Here is a 24,640-nt window from a genome sequence, read left to right on the forward strand (position 1 = left end):
TCTACAAATATTCACCAGTTCTGTAACAGAAAGCATTCAAACAAGCAGCTTTTCCAGGAATTAAGCCTGGAGTCTATGCCTATCTCTGCAGCGTAACTGCTTCCAGGACTGGCTCTGGTCAGAGCAAGTAAAACCTCCATGGCTAAAACCATGGTAAAGAAAAGGCCTCCAAGAGCGTAATATTGGCACCTGATGATTTCAGTCTTGACAATATACATGTCATTTTGCATTTCCTGTTAGACAAGGTATTGAAGGGGCAACAACTCTGAATGCATCCAAAAATGAAACAATCTATTGAATGACGTCAACCCATCACCACCTGGCATTTCAAACTTGAGCAAAACCGAGGAAGTGCTGAGCTCTTAACAAAGACTTCTTCCTTCAACAGAATTAATGATTCCAGTTAAATGGATGTCAACAAAGGTAAAACAAATGACCGTCTCAAATAGAAATAATAAAAATTTATTTCTGTCTGAATTAGTTTTCATTTCATGGAGTATTGTTTGTGATAAATTCTGTTTTGTTTCCACCCAACTACAGAGTAATTCATGAAGCGTAAGGCAAACAAATTTCAATTTGTCACCTGAGCAGAAAACAAAAGAAGTAAATAAATAAAAAAATCTCTTTAGCTTCCCACACATCACAGATAAACAAAACAGGGTGCAATATCTACTTTGCCTTCTAATACCTCTTCAGCTGTGTCAACACTGATGGGCGCAAGCTTCCATGTCCTGGATTCCCTCAAGCTGGAGGTCAGTCAAATGCAGACGCACAGCTCCAGTCAGGTGGGCAGACAGCCGGACCAACAGGGTCCCAATCTCAGCCAACTCTGTTCTGTTGCTAGCTCTAGGTAAGCAGTTACGAAGCTGTGCTACACAACTGGTAATAATGACTTTTCAGTATGCGTCAGGTGCTTACCATCTGGTCTCTTGCCTTTGTGCAGTCGGTAATTCAGAAGAAGAAAGTAAAAACAACAGCTTTATGGAGAACGGGATTGTGGCCAAAATGTAGTGAAACATTTCTGAACATGCCTAAATTGAAGTGCACAACTTATCCCAGTACGCTTCAGGAAAGCATGAGCTTACTCCCTTGACTGAACTGCACTTTTGTGTTCAGCAGGCAAAATATAAGTGTGCTGTGCTCCAGAAGCTTATGGTGAAGAAGGATGGTAATGTAGCTTAAAGAAAGATAATTTTGCTTACAATGAAGAGAAATGGCAAGACAGTCTTCTTGCTCCAATGTGTGTACTTCAATCTGTTAAGGTTTGGGAAAAAAAGGCCACTTGTTTCCAGGGTGAAGTTTTAGTGAAATTCTCCTCCAATATTTTGACACCTTGTTATTTGCGTTTCTCTTGTCCTTTAAAAAACCTCACAACTCTGTGTACTGAAGCAAGCTAGCAGCAAACTTCTTATGGCTTTTGGCAGCTTGTATTCCAGATGGCCTGGACAAAGCCATAAGATATTATATAAAAGATCCAATTCTACAAGTTAATGCATGGAGAATATTTCAGGTGATGACATTAAGTTGTTTACCAGGGCATGTGTAGTGTCTCCCCAGGCTGATATCATCAAATGCTAAACTCTTGGTGGTTTTAATCCACATTCATCAACTTTACTGTCATACTTAGAGCAGCTGTCTCGCCCTCTTAATACGTGCTGCTAACCAGATGGCCTCAGAAAACACCACCATATGAAGTCTGATCCGACTTAATTCTTAATCTCTTCATGCATTGCACCTTCTTGATTTTGCATCAAAAAGAGGCATAATCTGATAGCAGGAGAGTGGCAGTTGATTCAGTCCACAATTCTGCACTTGATGTATGTGATGGAGAGAAGGCAATGGCGTTGCTTTAATACATAGCTTTAAAAACCTGTTTGAAAGGAAGTTCATCTGTGGCAAATAATATTTTAAAGTGTTACAAGGTTTTCTGTGTCATTATAGCATGAGAATCCATGATGGAGGCTTCTGAGGATCAGAGGACATAAAAGCATTGTTAAGCTTTTTATATAAAAGACCGCAATATGATCCTTTCAGAAGATCTTCTACATGGTTAAGGCTACCTAATCATTGTCATGTCCTTTGTAGAAAAAACAATTACTTTTCTTACCTTCCTTTTCCGAAGGATCTCCCACAGCTGGGTAAAAGGGAGTTATGAAAATGAATCTATGTGGCGTTCCTCCCTTCACTGCTCATGCACCTTTTTATACTAAGAACCAATTTAGAAAGACACAATTCTGTTCAATACTTAGAGCACAAACCCAATGCCAGGCCAGGGTACTGGCTGGTCTCAGGACCAAGAGCATCCCTTCATTGGGATGAATCATGGGATTTGTTATTCTGCAGTTGATAGGACAGGCCATGCACTTGCCTGTAATTTGTCAAAAAGCCTTGACAGATAAATGTATAGTTAGAGGTGATGGCAAGCAGTAATTAGAAATTCTGCCCCGCGTCCCTCTATCATTGTGTAGCATTTAAGTCCAGGAGGCAGCTTCTGGTGGTTTGCAGGTGGATGTCACCTAGAGACATGAAACTAATCAAGCTTAGAAAATACTTCTAGGGTTTGGGGTTTTTTCCTACCTTGGAGATCCTGAGAAGTATTTAAAAATGAAAATGTGACTTGGCAATTGCAGAGGGAAATAGAACTTGTTTGGGTTTTTTCTCCTGCTGATCTGTGATGTATGCAGTGATTCATGCACAGGCTTAGAAATGTCAAGAGCTCTTCCACAGACATCTTTTCTTCTGCAGCAAACGAACTTGCAATGCAATGAGCACCCAGCACACCATCTTCTTATCCTACTTAAAAAAACTGGAATCAGGGACAATGTTGGTCATGTCCCTACGGGATTTGTTGTGGAGTAACCTTATTTGCACCAATGCAAGTACTCCTGGTTTATACCAGCAAATGTGATTACAGAATGAGGTCATTTTGCATTAATTTAGCACCCTTCCTGCTGGGGCACCAGTTCTGCCAGTGATGTTTTACCTGTCCTGGCTTAGACATGCAGTCATCAACTGTCTCACTGGTGCCATAGCAAGCAGCTTGGGTGGAAATCCAATCTCTCCCGCACGAGCTGTGCTGGAGACTGCTGAAACGAGCCTGAACACTTGGACTTCAGTTCACCAGCTGTTTGTGAGGGGATGTTGTGATGCAGGACCATATCATGCAGCCACTGGAAATGGCTGTCCCCGAGGAACCTGTGCTCCTCGCAACTCACACATACATTTACTTCAGTCTCATGTGTGTATTCAGTCATTCTTTAGGACTTTGTGATAAGGGCTGTGTCTGTCTAGTGAGCCCATGTTCACTTTGGGGCATGGTGTAGTCCTAGAGCATCTGCACCTCACAGTCACTTTGTTTGTTGAACATCTTCCTGCTTTTATAGCACAAACATCAGAAAGCCTCGGCTGCCTGCTTTCCCCACTGGGGAAAGCGAGGACACTTGTGAGCATTTGACATTTCGGTCTAATCCAATCTACATAAAGATGCCTCGTCCCCTGTCACAGGGCAGTGAATTCACTAGAGATGCTCCTGCGGGAGTACAGCACTGTGCCTTGTGTGGTGGGAACGGTGCGTGGGCAGCCTCAGAGGAGAAACATCCAGTGCAAGTCTCAGGTGCAGAGCTGAGGGGTGGTCCTCTCTCAGACCTGTGTGGGTCGCACCGGGGTAGGTCTATAAGAAATTATGAGAGATAATTGCAAAGTGGGTCCACTGGATGTTTTTAACTCATTGCCACCCACTAAAATCACTGAGCCGTATGTACAGAGGCCAGTGAAAGGACAGACATAGCCCTTAGCAACTTTTTACCCAGTCCTTTGCCTCTCTCACCAGCTCTGACCCTCTCCTTGACCTTATCAAACGTGCCTGACTTTAGGCAGCTCTCCCTCTACTAATAAACTAGATGAGTCAGGGACCAAGCTCTGGCCCAGAGGCCAGCTGGCGCAGCATGGCTCACATCCATGCAGCTGATCTCTCCTACCACCACCCGTGGTGGCCACATCCAAACTGTTTACCCAGAGCCCTTCCAGGCCCATGCTAACCCCAGGCCCAGGGTCAAACCAGCCTGGGGAGCGTGAGACAGCTCAGCAGCATGGGTGGCTGTAAGCTGGGGCTGAGGTCTGTCTCCTGGCCCTGTTAGCCTGCAAGGAGCACAGGAGGAGGAAAGAAATGGAGCCCCAGAAATGGGATGCTGTCCCGCTCCTGCTCTACTGGGTCCTGTCACAGCTGCTTGGGACCAGTTTGGGGGGAGCACCAAGGACATGGAAGAATGAGGAACAGTGGGGAGCCCCTCACTCCTTCCCCACCAGCCAGTGGGGTGGTGGCAGAGGGCTGGCTGAGGGTACTCTGAGCCTGTACATGGATGGACACATGTCCTGCCTCTACCCTGAGCCAGGATGGCTGATGCCAGGGGCGCAAGAGCAGGGTGCACACACCATGGGGAAAGAAAGGGAGCGGGAAGTGGTGAGGGAGACCAGGGAGCATCACGCTCTGATGACATTCAAGCAGGGAGAGGGCAGGTGTAGAAACGACTCTGAGGCATGGCATGTCCATTACTTACACCTCTGCTGCTAACCCTCCCAGTCCCAGCTTGTTTCTGGGGCATCCTCATTAATGGCCTGAGGGAAGTAGAAAGACAACAGTCCCTACGGCTGCATAGCACAGGACCACAAACAGCCAGGCCATTGCACACAAAGCATCCTCTCTCCCATAGCCCAGTCTCAACTCTTACCTGTTTAACAGCCAGCAAGGACCTGGACTTACACAGTCAAAATATACAGTGGTGCCCATCCATGTCACCATTTCTGGCATGCTTTTTGTGATGGAACTGTTTGATTCACCACCAGTCTGCTGTTTATTAATTGCCCATGGACGTGGAAGACTGAGCAATTGCAGTTGTCTTTGGAAACAGTGATTTCACTGTCTCGTTCATTTTTTTCAACAGAGCAGGGAAAAGCACAGGTCGTGACAACACTGGTTACCTGAGATGTGTCAGTCAATCACCAGAGCCAGCAGCAAACTGCAGGGTAACTTCCACTGCCTCGATGGTTTGCGCACAAAAACATGGTGTACAGAGAAATGCTTTGCATTCCAGGTGGTTTTCGTTCTATGTGTTTTTGTAAAGATAAATGATATTCAATGCTGAATCAAAGTAGATTTTCAGGGGTTTTAGCCAAAATTGAAATGCTCTGCTAACACTGCCAACCTACATTTATTCAGCTAACAAACACTCTTCCTGAAAAAACTGTCAGATATGACTGTCATCTGAATCAAAGTAAATAAATAGGCTGCCAAATTTGCCTTGAAAATCCCAATAACTGCCCATGTATCCTTTATTTGTGTCAGGCGATGGGCAAAGTAGGGAAAATGAGAAACATGGTATTAAAAGACAGCAACGGAGAGACACTAAGATAGATAAGAAAAACTATAATGAATGTCAGTGCTGAATTATAGTAGATTTGAAGGAAAATACGTATTTTAATTTACGGGATGATTTGATCTCAATAACATTACAAAGAAGCTCTCAGCTGCTACTAGTATTATTCTACTTTTCAAAGATTATTAGTTATATGAAAAGGTAAAAGAAAATATATGAATCACATGAATCAGCCTCCTCGCTGGTGGGGTGGGGTGAGAAGCAGCAAAGGCCTTGGCTCTGGGTAAGCACTGCTCAGCAGGAATGAAAACATCCCTCTGTTATCAACATTGTTTTCAGCACAAATCTGAAACAGAGCCCCATACTAGCTACTATGAAGAAAATTAACTCTACCCCAGCCAAAACCAGCACACTTAAATGCAGCTTGCACAACAAGTAGGAGGGGATATAGGGATTTTAATGAGCAAGGGAGCTTTGATCAGTCTGTGGTGAAGATTTCTGAAACATGGCAGCATGTCTGCTGACAGCACGTGCCAGCAGATACAGGGCTGCCAAAAGCAAATGCCAGACCCCCTTGGTCTTCAGCCCTCCTCTTAAGGGAACTTATTTTTCCCAGCATATGCATTTCTTAAACATCCTTGCTCAGGTACACATTCTTAAAGTCAAGCCCAGACTATTTCTCACAGGACAGTACAAACAACAGAGATGGATCGCATCATACCAACAACATAGGCATGGGACTTCAGAGATCTCTGCACCTTTTAGTGATAACTGCAATGGTCTCAGGGCCTGGGAGAGTGTGGCTTGTAAGAGGCAACTTGGTGTTTCTGCAGTGACTTTGTCTTGTGGTTATTGGCTGCAGGGAGGTAGAAGTCCTGAAGAGTGAGTGGGGATGAGCGCTTGAGGCTGGTAACCTCCTCAGATAACACTGTCAAGTTCAGGAAAACAATTTCTATAAAAGATGAATAAATGATGAATCAGCAAGTCACTTCCAGTGGTGGACTCTAGAAAATGAGCATTTTCTGGCACGTGCCACATAGTTATTCCTAGTACTTTTGGCATAAGTTGTGATGTCTCAACCACAACAGGACAACCCCAAGTGTTGGTTTTATGCCACAACTCTTGTCTCTGCTTACTCCAAACTGAGTACAGCAGAGCCCAGATCATTTCTACCTGCCTATGGCTGTTTGATTTTTTATTGTTAATCAAATACCTGCCTGATAAACCTGCCTTGGTGTCTTGGTCTAGAAAATAAAACATTTGGTCTTCAGTAGATGTGAGAAATGGGGACTGCTGGCAAACAGATCTGAGCAGGCTCTGAGAGCACTGCTCCAGCTTTGTGCTCCTGCAGCCCTGACCACTGTGGAGCTCTGCTCTCAGGGTCACTCAGGTGACTCAGACCTAGGCTTCCTGAGGCTTGTGTAATAATGAGAGATACTGTATTTGCCACTAATTGAAAAAAAAAAAAAAGCCTGTGGTTCTAAAAGGAGGGAAATACTGGTTCTTCAGCCACCAGCAACCAGGGGACAAGTCACTGCACAGTTTGTTTTGCTTTTCTTATAATGACTTTCTGTCAGTTCCTCAAAGTGTTTCTCTAATGAATTTCTTAGCATCCTCCTTTCTTTCCAGAATATTCCCGGTTTCTCTTTGTGGAGAGCAATAATAGCACTGAAGTGGAAGAGCTTCTTGTGAAGCACTGAGATGCCTGAATCAACAGAATATTGGAGAAAAGTGCCTGAAGGACTGCAGGAAGGAGCTGCTGTAGCATACATTTGATTACCCAGGGGCTGAGGAAGCCACAGCTCTGAAGAACCAAGCAGTGTTTGAATCTGTTAAAACAGTGCACAGAGTTTGGGAAGATTTTCTTCACTTTAGTCCAAGCACATTGTGCTATTCAGGGATGTTCATGTTAGCTGCTTCTTGCCTGCTCTAATGTTTTGGAGATGCTGTTCTTTACACAAATGCTCTCACTGGCTGAGGAGCAAGGCATGTGTTGTTCTCTTCTCAACACTGGTTGCTCCTGTTACTGTTTAAAGAAGTGTCTTCAAGGCAAGACCAGAATCCTTGCTGAGTAAGTGTGCCTGGTTACCAGCCACACATCAGAGCTGTCAGCTGGGGACTATATCTCAGCTAACAATACCGCAGATACTTACTAAGAGGAAGACCGATCATCCAAGCAGCTCCCTTGATAGCATGAACCCTTCACAGCATCAATCCACAAAATAGACTACTTTCATTATACAGTGTTTCCAGTTTGGTTTGCACTAGTAACTTCCTTAATATGCAGAACTTACTTACCCTCTAGGGGTGCCCACCTGTCTCCACTGACTGCAGAAGAGTTCAGCAAGACTAGCTTTGACCTAACATTTAGAGAGCTGAATTTCAGCAAAATGAATTTTCACCCTCAATGACTGTTGGGCAATTCCACTCAGAAACTTCGCACTGTACCTCCCCAAAGCATTTCCTTTAGAAGACATTTATCAGACAAAAATCTGGTTTTACTTGTTCACATTGTGCTGGTGGACAATAAAGTCTATTGCTTTTCTGCATTACCTCAGTCACTATCTTCCCACTTTAAGTTTACCTCCTTCATCACATAAACGTCAAAGGTGGATCTCACAGAGCCTCTCCAGCTGATGATCAGGCAAAAGTCTGTGAAACAGTACCAATATGACACTGCAAACAGTGTAATCTTCTGTACTGTGCCAATATGAAATACTCCATCCTTAAACATTTGTAATGTACGTGCTCAGATATTCCACTCCTTTGTTACTTGTTTCTTCAGGTGTTTCATGTTGTCTGTTGCATTCACTAGACATTTTCCATAAAATACAATAATCCAGACATTCATTCAGGCTCTCACAGTTTTTGGTGGGCTGTTCCCACACCATACCTAACACAGAGATCTTGGTGCCTTTTCATCATGCTGTAAGTAGCATGTATTAGCCATCTCTGTAGCATCTATCTAACTCTGTCTCACTGTAATAGACTGCCATGTGTATTTTTTTGTATTCTTCTAATGCAGATTTCCACTGTGCCAGAGAAGAGAGTTAACCTTGTACTAAATTCTGAAGTGACAGAAAGGGCCTTTAAAGCTTACCAATCCATTTCATTCATATCTCCTGAATAACTCCTGGTTATTCCTTCACCTTTCCCTACACCGAGTCATCCTGTCCCCTTCCTGAATGCTTGGTGACAATGAAGACATTTCAACAAGCTTGAAGGTTTAATAAATACAAGCAATGACTGTCCCCAGCTTTGTCAGGAAGCTGGGGAACACATGGTGAATTGGAGCTGGGCTAGCAGAAATATCCAGGCTTGTTTTAGCATGCAAGGAAAAGTCAGAAGGTCAGAGATCAGCTAACAGACATTAGATACAATAGAAGCTTATTTGGGGCCATATATTCTCCTCTGGGTGTTTGACATTTGCTGATACTGTATCATTCACTAAATTGACCTGGAGCAGGTGTTTGTAGGACCTTGTTGCTCAGATCTTTTTAATACTGTTCTTGAGGGAAAAGAAGAAATTACTTGCTATGCCTGCTTCAGCCCTCAACAATTATCTTCTTGTGTCAAACCTCCCTCAAATCACCTTAGCCTTCAAAATTGGCAAGAATCGGCTTGATGAGTAAATTCAACCTCTGCAGCACAGAGGCAGAGAGAGGCTCCTGGGGATCCACCAAGAGGAGCTTGCCTCCCAGCTCCACAGACAGTTTGAGCAGTTCCTTCCTCCCTGGAACAGTTCTGCTTCTTGTCCACCTGAAATAAATTACACAAATAGCTCCAAAGAGCAACTCCTTTGCTTTTGGAATAGACCAGACTGCAGTGAGTAAATAACAGATATTATTACAGAAATGTCCTGAGCTGAGAAAATGTTCTTTCCCTGCCTTGCAAAGCTTTCTTGCCAACAACCCTCGAAAAATGTAAAGCCAAGCACTGAGCTGTTCTATCCACAGACTCAGCTGGCCAAATCCCCTGTGCATGTAAATCATCTGAGTTCAGCTCTGCTGGAGTAATTGGAGCTCTACTGATTTACATCTGCTGAGGACCATTGGCAGTATACACCTGGGGAAGGAAACTGAACACATTTGTAGTTGTTCAAATACATACATACAATCCTTCCTTCCCTGGTTCCCCATGAGTACGAGTCTGCATTTTTGTTTAAATGAGAGAACAGTAAATAGGTTTTGTGTATGACAAAATAAACAGCATATGAACCAACATGAGTCAACAGCTTGCTTAACTGATTTGAGAGGTTAGGTGTTATTAGGAAGGGGTTTAATCAGAAGAGTCTTCGGTTTAAATGAATTTTAAATGGATTTTTGCTTCCAGATTCATAGAATCATAGAATTGTTTAGGTTGGAAAAGACCTTTAAGATCATTAAGTCCAACCATTAACCTAGCACTGCAAAGTCCACCACTAAACCATTTCCGAAAGCAACACATCTACAGGTCTTTCAAATACCTCCAGGTATGATGACTCAACCACTTCCCTGGGCAGCCTGTTCCAATGCTTCACAACCCTTTCGGTGAAGAAATTTTTTCTAATATCCAATCTAAACCTCCCCTGGCACAATTTGAGGCCATTTCCTCTTGTCCTATTGCTCGTTACTTGGGAGAAGAGACTGACCCCCACCTCACTACAACCTCCTTTCAGGTAGTTGTAGAGAGCGATAAGGTCTCCCCTCAGCCTCCTTTTCTCCAGACTAAACAACCCCAGTTCCCTCAGCCGCTCCTCACAAGACTTGTGCTCCAGGCCCCTCACCAACTCGGTTGCCCTTCTCTGGACACGCTCCAGCACCTCCATGTCTTTCCTGTAGTGAGGGGCCCAAAACTGAACACAGGACTTGAGGTGCGGCCTCACCAGTGCTGAGTACAGGGGGACAACCACCTCCCTGCTCCTGCTGGCCACGCTGTCTCTGATACAGGCCAGGACACCATTGGCCTTCTTGGCCACCTGGGCACACTGCTGGGTCATATTCAGGCAGCTGTTGACCAAGACCCCCAGGTCCTTTTCCTCCAGGCAGCTTTCCAGCCACTCTTCCCCAAGCCTGTAGCGCTGCATGGGGTTGGTGTGACCCAAGTGCAGGACCCGGCACTTGGCCTTGTTGAACCTCATACAGTTGGCTTTGGCCCATGGATCCAGCCTGTCCAGATCCCTCTGTAGATCCTTCCTACCCTCAAGCAGACCAACACTCCTGCCCAACTTGGTGCTGTCTGGAAACTTACTGAGGGTGCACTTGATCCCCTTGTCCAGATCATTGATAAAGATATTAAACAGAACTGGCCCCAATACTGAGCCCAGGAGAACATCACTTGTGACTGGCCACCAACTGGATTTAACTCCATTCACCACAAATCTTTGGGCCTGGCCATCGTTTTTAACTCAGCAAATCATAGACTCATCCAAGCCATGAGCAGCCAATTTCTCCAGGAGAATGCTGTGGGAAACAGTGTCAAAGGCTTTACTAAAGTCCTGGTAGACAACATCCACAGCCTTTCCCTCATCCATTAAGTGAGTCACCTTGTCATAGAAGGAGATCAGGTTAGTCAAGCAGGACTTGGCTTTCATAAACCCATGCTGACTGGGCCTGATCACCTGGTTGTCCTGTACGTGCCGCATGATGGTACTCAAAATGATGTGTTCCGTAACATTCCCCGGCACCAAGGTCAGACTGACAGGCCTGTAGTTCCCTGGATCTTCCTTCCGGCCCTTCTTGTAGATGGGTGTCACATTTGCTAACTTCCAGTCAACTGGGTCTTCCCTGGTTAGCTTGGACTGCTGATAAATGATGGAAAATGACTTGGTGAGCACTTCTGCCAGCTCCCTCAGTATCCTTGGGTGGATCCCATCTGGCCCCATAGACTTGTGTGTGTCTAAGTGGTATAGTAGGTCACTCACCATTTCCCCTTGGGTTATGGGGGCTTCATTCTGCTCCCCGTCCCTGTCTTCCAGCTGAGGGGGCTGGGTACCCAAAGAACAACTGGTCTTACTATTAAAGACTGAGGCAAAGAAGGCATTGAGTACCTCAGCCTTTTCCTCATCCTTTGTCACTATGTTTCTCTCTGCATCCACTAAAGGATGGAGATTCAACTTAGCCCTCCTTTTGTTGCTAATGTATTTATAGAAAAATTTTTATTGTCTTTTACGGCAGTAGCCAGATTGAGTTCTATTTGGGCTTCAGCCCTTCTAATTTTCTCCCTGCATAACCTCACAACATCCTTGTAGATCTCCTGAGTTGCCTACCCCTTCTTCCAAAGGTCATAAACTCTCCTTTTTTTCCTGAGTTCCAGCCAAAGTTCTCTGTTCAGCCAGGCTGGTCTTCTTTCCTGCCAGCTTGTCTTTTGGCACATGGGGACAGCCTGCTCCTGCACCTTTAAGATTTCCTTCTTGAAGAATGTCCAGCCTTCCTGGACTCCTTTGCCCTTCAGAACTGCCTCCCAAGGGACTCTCTCAACCAGTCTCCTAAACAGGCCAAAGTCTGCCCTCCAGAAGTCCAAGGGAGCAGTTCTGCTGACCCCCCTCCTTACTTCTCCGAGAATCAAAAACTTGTTTCATGATCACTACACTCAAGATGGCCTCCAACCATCACATCACTCATAAGTCCTTCTCTGTTTGCAAACAACAGGTCCAGTGGGGCACCTTCCCTAGTGGGCTCACTCACCAGCTGTGTCAGGTAGTTATCTTCCACAGACTCCAGGAACTTCCTAGACTGTTTCCTCTCTGCTGTATTGTCTTTCCAGCAGACGTCTGGTAAGTTAAAGTCACCCATGAGAACAAAAGCTAGTGATCATGAAACTTCTATCTATAACAGACTCCTACCATCATATCTGCCTTGTTGGCCTTCCCTCTGATTCTTACCCATAAACAATTGGCTTTTGAATAACACTAGTGTCAGGCTCTTGAGAACGTATCTTAAAATTAAGATTGCAAAGTATGCATTAAACCTAACAAATAATTTATGGATCAACAGATGATTGCTGAATACTCATTACAGTCAACCCATGCTACGATCAGGACTGGAACCCAAAACTTCAAGCACCTGCCCGCACATCAATGACAGGGACATCATGGGACCATGGGCTCATGGACCCAGCAGCGGTGGTTTAAGAACTTACTAACCTCCAAATGTCTATTATTCCTATCTTTGCATTCTTTCTCCCCCACATTTGGACACAAGTGCCTTCACACATCAAGCATGTGCCCTTCTAGTCTGTTCTAGCAGAGCTAGCTCTTGAAGCTTAAATTACCGAACGATCATCTCAAGACCCACTAACTGGGTCACAGATGGGAGGGAGGAAGAGAAAAGAGAAATTTTTATACGACTACACCTACAAAAGCCTGTCAGACTGCGTCTGTGTATGTTAGCATCACAGAGTACAGTATCACTAAATTTTTAGACAGCAAGATGAATTTGTACTCCCAGTGACCATCAAGCAAACTCATTTAAATACTTCTCATTATCCTTACCCAAAACATTTCCTTGCAATGGAAAGCATTGACCAAAGACACTTCATTTTGCCTGTTCACATTATCCTTGTGCACAGAAGAAATACAAGCTTCCATTGATTGAAAGGTGACACTTTAACTGATATAAGACCTTTTCCGGCCTCCCAGAAATCAAGTGCATGCTTTGAAACTATGCTAATTGTCTCACTCTCCTGGAAAGTGCCCCCCTTGGAAATGCTGTATTATACAAATAACATGATGCACATCAGAGCAATTTATTCTGCTTTCTCATGATTTCAATATGTCTGGCAATTTAGTATAATCAGGGTAGATGTAGCTAGCACTGTACCTTCTACCTAACAAATGTTACTTTGGCTGGAGTCTGAGCTAGAAACTTGCACACGTTTGCACAAATCCCAGATTCATCTGAGTTTAAGCAACCTTTTAATGACACCTGGCCCTCTGGGTTTTCATGGCACTCTATACTTACATCTCTGGTGCTAAACACGGAGCCAGGGCCCAGCCCTGGACCTGGAGGCCAGGTGACATGGGGCATCCTGCACCCAGGCGGTGGCCTGTCTATAGCAGATTTGTCTTAGAGAGGGCTGGTGAGAGTGTGGAGAACAGAGCCAAGGAACGAATTACCAGCTAAGCAGTGTGGTCAGTACCCAGGGCTCAAGCTGAGCTCCTGGAGCTCCTTTGCCTGTCAATTCAGCCTTAGTGGGACCAGTCTGAAGTCAGGATGGGCTGTGAGGGGTTGGGTCCTCCAATCCACCTGCACAAGTCTGGTGGCCCCATGTGGAAGCTGCTCCCCACACTCTCCCCCTTAAGCTCCCAGTGTTCTTGTCCTCTGCCGAGAGTGGCAGTAACCCATCCGCGAGCCCTGCATGGGAAGCAGGACCATAACAGCCAGCATAAGTGGCAGCCCCACGTAGGGCTGGCGGAAAGCCATGAGAGGTAGCAGGCACCTCTCTGGAGAGAAAGAGAGAAAACTGCTGCTGTTATGATAATGCTCCAGGAATTAGTTACTGTTGACTTATTATCGGTCTAATTAATTTCTCATCTTTAATAAAACTGTTGCTTATTAGCCATTTAATTCTTGTTTGTGAGTGGAAAGAGTAGCTCCTTCAGTGCAATAAAGCTTACCATCACTTTCCCAGGTTTCTGGCTTGGGTTTTGAGAGGGGTTTTTGTAATAATCCACTTCTTACATTTGAACCTGCCCTTTGTCTCTGCCTCTTGAAAGCAGAGAGGAGCCAGGACTTCTCACTGGGTAGTTACCTTTTCACCATCCATCCTAACCCTGTTGTTAGAAAAATCTGCTTATGGCCAAGAGCCACAGGGCTAATGTCACACACCCCAGAGCTGAGGAACTACCCCACCTGGTCCCATCTTACCTACCAGCATCTTCCTCAGGGAGCTAAGGAGCAGCTCAGAGCTGGCAGGTGGCAGCAGTCTTTGAGAGAGTCCCACTGCTCTGTGTCACAGCCAGGATGTGAGGAAGGGTGATGGAGAGACCAGCCCCAGGAAGTGAACTGGCATCTTCCCTCGCTTGATAGGGAATTGCTCTGCTAAGAGAAAGCTCTCATGGCTCAGTCATCCAGGGCTCACCTCACCTCCTCGGTCACTTCACTTCTGATCCCCACAAACACAATTTCTTCAGGCAACACCCCAGTACCTCATTTTCACTCAATCTCTCCAATTCTTCCCATGTACCCTGCCACACTGGTCCCTGCCTTGGGTGGGAACTTATTGTTTTAGCTTTGGCTCTTCAAGGGGGTATCAACTGGTCCTTCACTTTGAATCAGTGCAAGGAGGAAGTTTAGTCCCTCAGCTCTGCAACAAGACCTTTAAATAGCTGTTGCCAATGTCTGGCAATCCAGATTCATGAGAAATTTGGAAATGTTCCAGTGCTTCAAGTCTAATTAAAATCTCTCAGGTACGTGACCAGCATGTCCTGCTCAGGTAATCAAAGACAGACTAATGGCTGGATGTGGGATTGATGAAGGATGTACTTGCAGGGACCTGGAAGTTTAGTGGTGAATTCAGCCTCTTCATCTCTCCTGTAACACACTAGGGAGGGTCTTGTGGCCAGAGTACAGAGATATTGGATGACTACACATGCACTGCCGTCCTGTGTCCTGACTCAGCTCATCACCAAGTCCCTGCTGGGGCTTCCTGCCCTTCTTAGGTCTCCCAGCACACCTGCCTGTGTGTCACTCCATGCTTACAATTTTTTCCCCCAAATAATTCAGGTTAAGGAAAAGCTAGACTGGCATTTTCTATCATTAATCAACCATGCGAGGTGATTTTGACAAAATCTCCCAGGTTCCCACTGACTTTCTTCCAGTATGGTTAATTTTGAATGTGGAAGAGAAAAATAAAAGCTGGCATGCCCTCCAGGAAATGTTACCAGCCTCTCTCTGCTCTGCACTGCCTAGCCAAGGACTGCAAAGGGGTTCATTAATCAGTTGAGGATCTGCCCCTATTGCAGTAGGTCTCTGCCCATGGTTCTGCCATTTACAACATACATCCATGCTGCTTCACTCCTGTGCTCTTCAGCAGTCCATATCTTGATTTTTTTCTAACTCTACAGATGCTTTACAGCACTGCATGCTGCCTTGCTAAGGATAAATCATGTTCTCAGGTTGTTTTTGTTTCAAGCACCAAAAGGTTTCTGTGCCCATAACACATAAATTAAACATTATTAATGCTATTAATATGATTGCATGTTCCAGTTCCCAGGCTTATTTTAATGATGTACATTATGAAAAAGCCATGTTGGCATAACAATGAAAAATATGCTGCTCTCCATGGCATTTCATTTTATAGATCGACAAGAGAAGTCTATGATGATGACTAATTTCACAATAAGATCATGTCACTTATTGCCTGCCATAAATGAAATGTCATATGCAGTCACCTATTCTACATTCTTGAATTCATTCTAATTACTGTCCTTAAACAAATGACTGTGACTGAGAGATCCTGCAGACAACAGGACTTTCTTTGCCTTTATCCTTTAACATATGCTGAATCTGTGCAGTTCAGGCTAAGACTTGACCTTAAATGAATATAAATTCTGGTTTGGCTGTCAATTACACCCATTCTTTTAATGTATGAAACCATACATATCAGGGGGTTTTGTGCACCCAGCCTATTCCCTCCTATCAGGTTCATTTCATAATGCCTCATAGTTGCAGAGCTCAGTTTAATCTAGACATTTTCTTTCCAGTTGATTTACTAAGGTTTCAATTCTACACACAGATGATTGAATAAAGTAACATAAATCTCCCAATGATTAGAAAATGTGAGCATTTATTACATGGACAATCAGTTTATTTAAAAACATAATTAGTTTGTACCTCAGGAAACCTTTCCCCAGTTGTGATAAACTATAAATAATTACTGGCTCTCCTTCGGTGAAATTAAAAGCCACACAATGCTGCTACTAGGAATGTGTGATTTGTTGGAGAACAGGGGTTCTGTTTTCCCTCTGTATTTTCAGCAGATCGATTTTTCTTTCTTCTCATGCCTTAAGAGGGAGAGAGAAATAAAACAGATTTCAGGGGAGATTGACAAAGATAGCATAATATAGCCAGAATTACCAGTGATTGTGAGAATCTACTTCACAGTCCTCCTGCTAATCAAATGAAAAACAAAAATCTTCAGTGATGATAGCAGGTGTTAATGGCTCTGCCAGAAGCAGACTGGTCACCTTTCCTGATCCTACAAGCTGCATCCTAAAAGCTTCCCTGGCTGAGAGCCACAAGACGTAGTAAACACTTTGAAGAGCTGGGGCAGGAGGAACAGTTCACAGGTGGGAGCTGACAATGTCTCCCTTAGAAGAGGTTTTTGGGTGTTGATGGATGTGTGCTGCTGGGTTGCAAGGGGACTCAGTGACATTGGACTCAGGACTCTCGGATGGCTCACACCTCCAAGCATACTCCAAAAGCCAGGGATCTGCATAGAATCATAGAATGGTTTGGGAAGGGACCTTTAAACATCATCTAGTCCAATCCCCTGCAATGAATAGGGAGATATTCAACTTGATCAGGTTGCTCAGAGGCCCATCCAACTTGACCTTGAATGTTTCCAGGGATGGGGCATCTACAACCTCACTGGGCAACCTGTTGTTAAAGATGCATGTCAGCATCTTATAGACAAACATACCTCTGTTATCAGCCACTCAATGCAGCCCTGACATAAAAATTGCACTTGAATGGCATGATGCCCAAATACAGCTCAAGAACACAGGCTGGCAACTGTGTTGTACAGGCTACTGTTTGAACTGAATATCATTGCTCATTTTATCACAGATCTGCATGGCTAATAGAGATGTATGGATGAATTTGTGTAGTCTGATCTCAGCTGGGATAAATTCAATATCAGTTAGCTGGAACAACAGTTCCAGATGCTGATTCTGTCACCTGCCTCATCCACATCCTTCCCTACACAAGAACATGGTGTTTTGGAAGGTTGTTCTCAGCCCTGTCACAAAGATGCCATCTCCTTGGCTTTCTACTGTGGTTCACTCATTTGTAAAATGGGAATCACAGTTACTTACTTGACAAGGACTTCTGGGGCATTCACGCATTCATGCCTCTAAAGCTTTCCAGGATCCTTACCAAACAGTAATGTCAGGCATCATTATTCATACAAATTGTTTTGAGTCAGATCTCTAATTCTGGAGAAGTCCATGCTTTGTCTTGCTGCAGTCAGTGCCAATGACAATGAAATTCACTTTCCAGTCACATAATAGATACACAGGTTCTGAATTTACCAACCAATTTATATATGTGCAAATAATAAGATTCTCTTGATATTCACCCACTTGTTGGAAGTTACTGGCAGAGCTAGACTATATGTTGCAGATGAACAGCACAGGTAGTATACTTTCACTGCAGAAGACATTATTTGTTTGCATTTGTTTCTGGCATCTCTGTTCAGCTCTTAAATAGTGTGGATACTGTTACCAGCAGAGCAATTTCCTTATCAGAAATAATCAGTCATTCACTGCAATCTGCTCTCATCCTTAGCATTTATTCTATTCTTAATTACTATGCTGTCAGCTTCGTCCTTGTAGGATAAATTGCATTGTCCCACAATATACTTACAAAACACTGAAATATTCAACTCCTGATAAAGTCATACATACAACAAGAAGAAAGTGAGGAGTTGGAGAGGGGAGGGAAGAGCCCAGACTAGCAAGCTTTCAAACCTTTCAGCCATCTCTAGGAGCTAAATGGTCAGTGCTTACCTGTCAGGGAGTGAGGAGGAGGAGCAGAAAAAAAGCAAGGTGGGGCACAGCAAAGAAGACTTGTTCAGCTGATGTGAAGTATTTAAGACCTGAGCCCAGGTCCACTCAAGTCAGCTAAAAAGCTTCCCTGGAAAGCCATAAGTTTGAATTAAGCTCTTGGTTTCAGAGAAAATCAGCTTTTTGTCAGCTCTTACAGCTGGTTTGATTCAGGAACAAGAAGGTCAAGTGACTTTCTGAAGATGACATGGTGATGGAGTGCCTCATTTCAGTTTAAACCTAGAACTATTCTGGTTGTCATATCTATCTACCTACCTAGGCATTTATAAAACATCCATCATTGTGATATCTCAGCACTTACACAGTCACTTAAGCAGACGACCCTCTGCAAATCTGTTCTCCACCACAGCCTCATACTTGCTGACTGGAGAGGGAGCTATTCTTTTTCATCCTTTTCCTTCTGTCTCCAAGGAACAGAAAGCAACCTTTTTTTTTCCATTGCTATGGAGAAAAGAATCACACTATCCAGGCTTGTTAACTACTAGCTCCCTAGCTGTGCAAGACAAACGTTGCTAATAAAAATATGTCTTATAATTTAAAAATAAATTGTTTTGCTAAATAAAAATGCTAAATAGCAGCAGAGCACCTCCCTCTTTTTGCTAATAGATTTGATATCTCTTATTTCTTATTTGTTATTTGTCCCTGGCTGGAGTTAGTAAAATGAATGAACACATAGTTATTCTGTCCAAATATGTTCTTTATTTGCAGCCACCTCAAATAACATTTTATATGTCTCCTACTCCCAGCTGTTATGTCTCAAACCTGTATCACCAGCTTTGGCAAGGAAAGGATCCTGTCTAGTCTTTGGTAATATCTAGCTTTGTAACCTGACATAACCTTTGCTCATTCCGTGGGAGGGCAATGCATATCCCCAAAAACTTGTTAGAAATCAGCATACAAAAAGGGCTATGGAAAACACATAATAAATAAACTAAAGAAGACTTCATGTGAAACTCAAATAGCTCAGTGCAGAACCAGCCTGAGAAGAAAATTGTATGGTGCAGGTGGGATTCAGGAGGAATTTTTCTTCCAAAATATGACAACCCACCTACAATCATTCACCACCTTATTATTATAAAAGATAATAGAGATAACACACAGAAGACACATTCCATAGTCCTTTTATTGCAGTCATATCAAGAACCAAAAATAGGTTAATGCCCTTTAGGTCTGTTGTATGTTTTAGTAAACTACATGCTCTGAATGTGACTAAGTGGGTTCTCTTTTAATTAATTCCAACTTTTTCTGTATTTTTTACATCTTTTTTCTTCTGCTTGAATATCTCGACTTTGTCCTGGATATACCTAAGGGATCTAATTTATGTAAACTACAGTTATCCTTCAACTGCTGTCTGTCCTAGTTGCAATTTATAAATGAATGTGAATCCAGGAGATGGTGTGTAAATACATGAATAATCAGAAAATGAAAATGAAGAAAACCCACAATATTTCTCTGATTATTATCATGTCCTAGAAAGTTCCTTTTGCTACAAGCAAAGCCTTACAAAATTAAAAATCTATCCTTGCTCATCCCACCTCAGTCGCACATTGATTTCAAAGGCACCCACCATGGATTGAAGGGCACCAGTAGCCTTTTCGAGCTTATGCCTGGTAATGTTCAGAATTGGGGTCTTTCTGGCAACAAGTGGGGCATCATGTCATACAACTTTAAAATGGGGGGAAGTGAAAAGGCAGCTATTGTAATTGGAATGACAGGATATCTGTATTGCTAATGCCAGAAAAAGGGACATTGAAGAGCAAGGAATACTGCAGATTGTGAAAGGCTTGGAACATTAGGTGGGGCTGTCTTAGGACATGTTTAGATGACCCAGACACAGCTGATGAGAAACAAAATAAGCTCTTTGTGTACATCCAGGAGAAGACACTGTTCTAGTGGCTCATGCTCCAGTGCTGCTAGACCTTCCTAATCCTCTCATGTCCTCAACATTCAATGCAAATGACATGTGAATAATCAGTCTGTCAGAAGGTTGTGGCCAGGCAACTGCAGTGCAAAACAGAGGCTGCCTTGTAAGGTTGAACCTGAGGTCTGTGGGTTGTACTCTGTCTCCAACAGACAAGAAATTTTAGAGTAAGCCATTAAGATATTGCAGTAGTCAGGTATCAGATAATCTGTTTCTGCTCCCCCTCCTCTTCTCATTTGAGGTGTACAAGAGTTGATAATCAGCTCTGAAGCATGTGGTTTAATGTTCCCTTCAGAATGTGCATAATTAATTATGGTAATTCTGACACCCACAAAAGCATCCTGGTTAGTTGTTGGTCTCAAAAACTTCCTTTGACAAGAAGTTCCATAGCTAACTTATGGTTCTGTGAAGTATTTCCTTTAAGTGATCTTGAGGCTCCTACCTTTTAATTTTATTGAAAGTCCCATTTTTCCAACCTATTCTCTCTATAACATTAATGATCCCATTATCCTTTTTTTTTTTCTTTTTGACCTCTTCTTCACGTCTTTATAAGGATTTTAATAATGTCCTTATAAATTGTTCAGGTGATTTATTTTCAGGCTATCGACTGTTTATGAAGTGTTCACCTCTACCCGGACGTTCTCACCTTTCTAAGTTTTCAAGGTTTGTTGGTAACAAGGAAAATGTTTAGTTTGCACTTGTTCTCAAGTGTTATTAACATTTCATCTGCCTCAAGAGTTAGGATCCTGACTAATCTAGTGGCCTTCTATGATGGACTGACTGCATCAGTGAACAAGGGAAGCGGTATGAGTGTCATCCACCTGGACTTCTGTAAGGCCTTTGATATAGGCCTCCACAACATTCTTACCTCTAAATTGGCGAGATATGGGTTTGATGGATGGACTGTTAAATGGATAAGGAATTGGTTTGATGGCCATGCCCGAAGAGTTATAGTCAATGGCTCGATGTCCAAGTGGAAACCAGTAATGAGTGGTGTCCCTCAAGGGATCGTACTGGCACCAGTACCGTTTAGTATCTTCATCAACAACATAGACTATGGGATTGAGTGCACCCTCAGGAATTCTGCAGATGACACCAAGTTGAGTAGTGCAACTGATATGCTAGAGGGAAGGGATGCCATCCAGAGAGACCTTGACAGGCTCGAGGTGTGTGCCTATGCAGACTTCATGAAGTTCAACAAGGCCAAGCGCAAGGTCCTGTGCATGGGTCAGGGCAATCCCCAATACCAATACAGATTGGGGGATGAATGGATTGAGAGGAGCTGTGCAAAGAAGGATTTGGGGGTACTGGTGGATGAAAAATTGGATATGAAGCAGCAAGGTGCAGTTGCAGCCCAAAAAGCCAACCGTACCCTGGGATGCATCAAAAGAAGTGTGGCCAGCAGGTCAAGGGAGATGATTCTCCTCCCCCAACTCCACTCTCATGAGACCCCACCTGCAGTACTGCGTTCAGCTCTGGAGTCCTCAGTAGAAGAAACACATGGACCTGTTGGAGCGGGTCCAGAGGAGGGCCACAAAAATGATCAGAGGGATGGAACACCTCTCCTATGAAGAAAGGCTGAGAGAGTTGGGGTTGTTCAGCCTGGAGAAGAGAAGGCTCCGGGGAGACCTTATTGCAGCCTGTCAGTACCTAAAGGGGGCTTATACGAAAGAGAGTTTTATCGAGGCCTGTAAGTGACAGGACAAGGGATAATGATTTTAAACTGAAAGAGGGTAAAAAAAACTTCAGCTAAACAAATCAAAGGACCCCAGCAGCTTTGGTCTGCTACAACAGGGACTACCATCATTGCAGATCAGTAGCTCAGCAGAGATGACACAGATGGGTTGTTGAACATTGTATGGGTTGTTTTGGTGACCTTCAGTCATGTGATAAGTGAGTGGATGGCTGCAGCTTCTCATGGCTTCCCAGAATAACTTTGTGTTGTCAGAAATGATGTGCCAAAAATCCGTGAAACTATGCAGACTCACAGAATTCCAAATATATGATGGAAATACAGGGTGGATTAAAAGAGAAGAAGGAATACATGCCAGACTAAACTGAGCTTTTCTTCATCATGATATCCAGGGATTGAGGAGAGCTGCATCTTATTTGAGGGTTTATTTTTACTCTTTGGATGTTGGTGGGTTTTTTACAATTCTTAATTGTGGGTTCATCAATACCAAAAATATTTTTACTTCTCTCTGATTTATAATTATTATGACATGTATTGCACTAGCCTTCTGACAACACCAAGGAGCGTTTCAGGACTCTCTTGTTACAGCATTCCCTGTGGAACATTAAAACTGCTCCCTTCCCCACAGGTACCTCTATGCCAAGCGGGAACGGCACTGCTGAGTCCTTGCTCAACACTTGCCTGACTTTTAGCTATCCAGTCTGAAAGTGTGGTCTCAGCAGTGCCCAGGAAGGCCCTCCAGAACCAGTGAGACATGCCATGCCCCACCATTGCCCAGTGGGTTAGTTCAGGGCCAGACTTGCCTGAGCAAGCTGCTGTCCTGCAGGCAGCGAGGCAGCTGGCTGTAGGGAAGAGGTAGGGAAGTGGGCAGGAGAAGCAGCGCACTATTCACAGAGGAACCACGTTGTTGGGGTTGGGTACACCTAGCCATGGAGCTCCTCCAGCTGAGCTTTGTGAGGAGTCAGCAAAGGCAGCAGTAACAGGGAGACAATTACGATTCTGCTGGCAGCAGACAGCTCTTTGGATTTACAAAGATTGTCCTGGCTCTTACTCTCATCCTGTATGTTGTAGTTTTATCTTTTTTTTTCCCCAGGTTGCTGTGTATTCCATGAATATATATATAAATGGATATGCTCATGAATCATATATATAAATGTTCAATGCTACACCATACTGCATAGATGCATAATTGGAAGATATGACACCCAACAGAGCATTTATATGTTCTGCTGCTTGTTTTCCTGTTCACACAGGTTTATTTTCTCTCTTTCAAGTTCAAAGTATGCTACTTGAATAGCCCAGAAAAAAAGAGACATGTCACTGAATGAGCTTTTTTCGGTTTTGTGATTATCTGATTTCTCTCTGCCACAGTTCATGCTAGTTAAGCCAAACAAAGACCTACTGTACCTTGACAGCGGGACCATCTGGAGTTCATTCTTGTAATTATTTTCAAACACTCACAGTCCTCCTCTGGCAAATAGGTATTTTAAGGCATCACAGGGCATGTTTGTTAGTTTATTGTGAAACAAACGTTGAGTTTCATATCATTCTGAAAATAGTATTTTCATCATCATAAGTAATCAATCCTGATATAGAAAAAGGGTGAATGTGTGTGTGGTATGGATATATAGCTGCCCACCTGCAAGTCAGGAATTACAGGTGACAGTCAGGGAAGATTGATTTTTCATTCTAATAGCTTAGAGAATGTCTTTTTAATTGCAACTGTTTTGCCAATTCTTTGCAGGAATTGCATCTGGTAAAGGGAATTAAAGACATTCAGACTGTGAAAGGAATTGCAGTGCAAATGCATTAGCATCAAGGCTTATTTGCATCTAGATACATATTCTGATTGCATATGTTATAGGTGAGCAAAGAACACAGTGCTGTGGTTTTTATGGGGATGCACAGTGAACTGATATTGCCCAGGCAGAATTTGGAAGTTGATGTACCAGATGTAATCATATGGTTTTCTGGCTGATATTCAGGAAATGTAGGCTTGCTGGGTCTGATTTCCAAAAGTAACTAAGCAACTTAGAAGTCCATGATCAAAAGGATATTAAAAACCAGATTTACAAATGAACTGAGATAGCTAGTGAGTTTTACAAAGCCTGGAGATGAGTTAGGAACCCAGTTCACTGTTGCTTTTCAATACCCTGCCAATTTGTCCATTTAGTTGATCTCCAGTAGGTGACTATCTGCATATTTAGACGCTTGAATGTCTTTGAAAATCTGGCCCTACACATAGAAAACATCATCAAGACTTCAATACATTGGAATAAGAAAATAGTTACTTTTCCCTTAGGAGCTTTTCATAATTACCTGTCCTCTGTCAACCTTATTTACTAGTTAATGAAGGACTACCTCTAGGGACTGGACAGGTGGGATTCATTTTACTTGTCATTAGATGTTTCCATTGTAGGTTTCACCAGCAGGGTTAGTCCCCATTCCGATGGAAAGTAAAAAGCACTAGCAGGACATGAGTTATTTGACCTGTATTAGGTATCTACTTAAATATGAGGGGAATCATGCTTACAGGTGCTTCTTTCTCTCCAGTTCTCTATTAACAAAATCAAGAGAAGCAGCTCAGATGTAGATGTCTAGATTAAAGATACAACATCCAGAGAAGCCCAGCCAGCAGATCCAGGGAAATTATTATTATTCCCCTCTACTTGGCAATGTAATACTGAGTCCAGTTCAGGGGGGATGGGGAGAAAGTGGAGAGGGTCCAGAAAGGTGCTACCAAAATGGTCAAGGACTTAGAGTGGATGAATCCAAGGGGAGGTTGTGGGAGATGACCTTATTTAGCCCGTGCTCTTACCTTAGGGACAGTTTGGCCCACCCCCACCAGAACTTTATAAACCTCACTGGCATCTTTCTTTATCCTGCTA

This window comes from Buteo buteo, chromosome 18 (genome assembly GCF_964188355.1).
Source record: "Buteo buteo chromosome 18, bButBut1.hap1.1, whole genome shotgun sequence".
Classification (NCBI taxonomy): domain Eukaryota; kingdom Metazoa; phylum Chordata; class Aves; order Accipitriformes; family Accipitridae; genus Buteo; species Buteo buteo.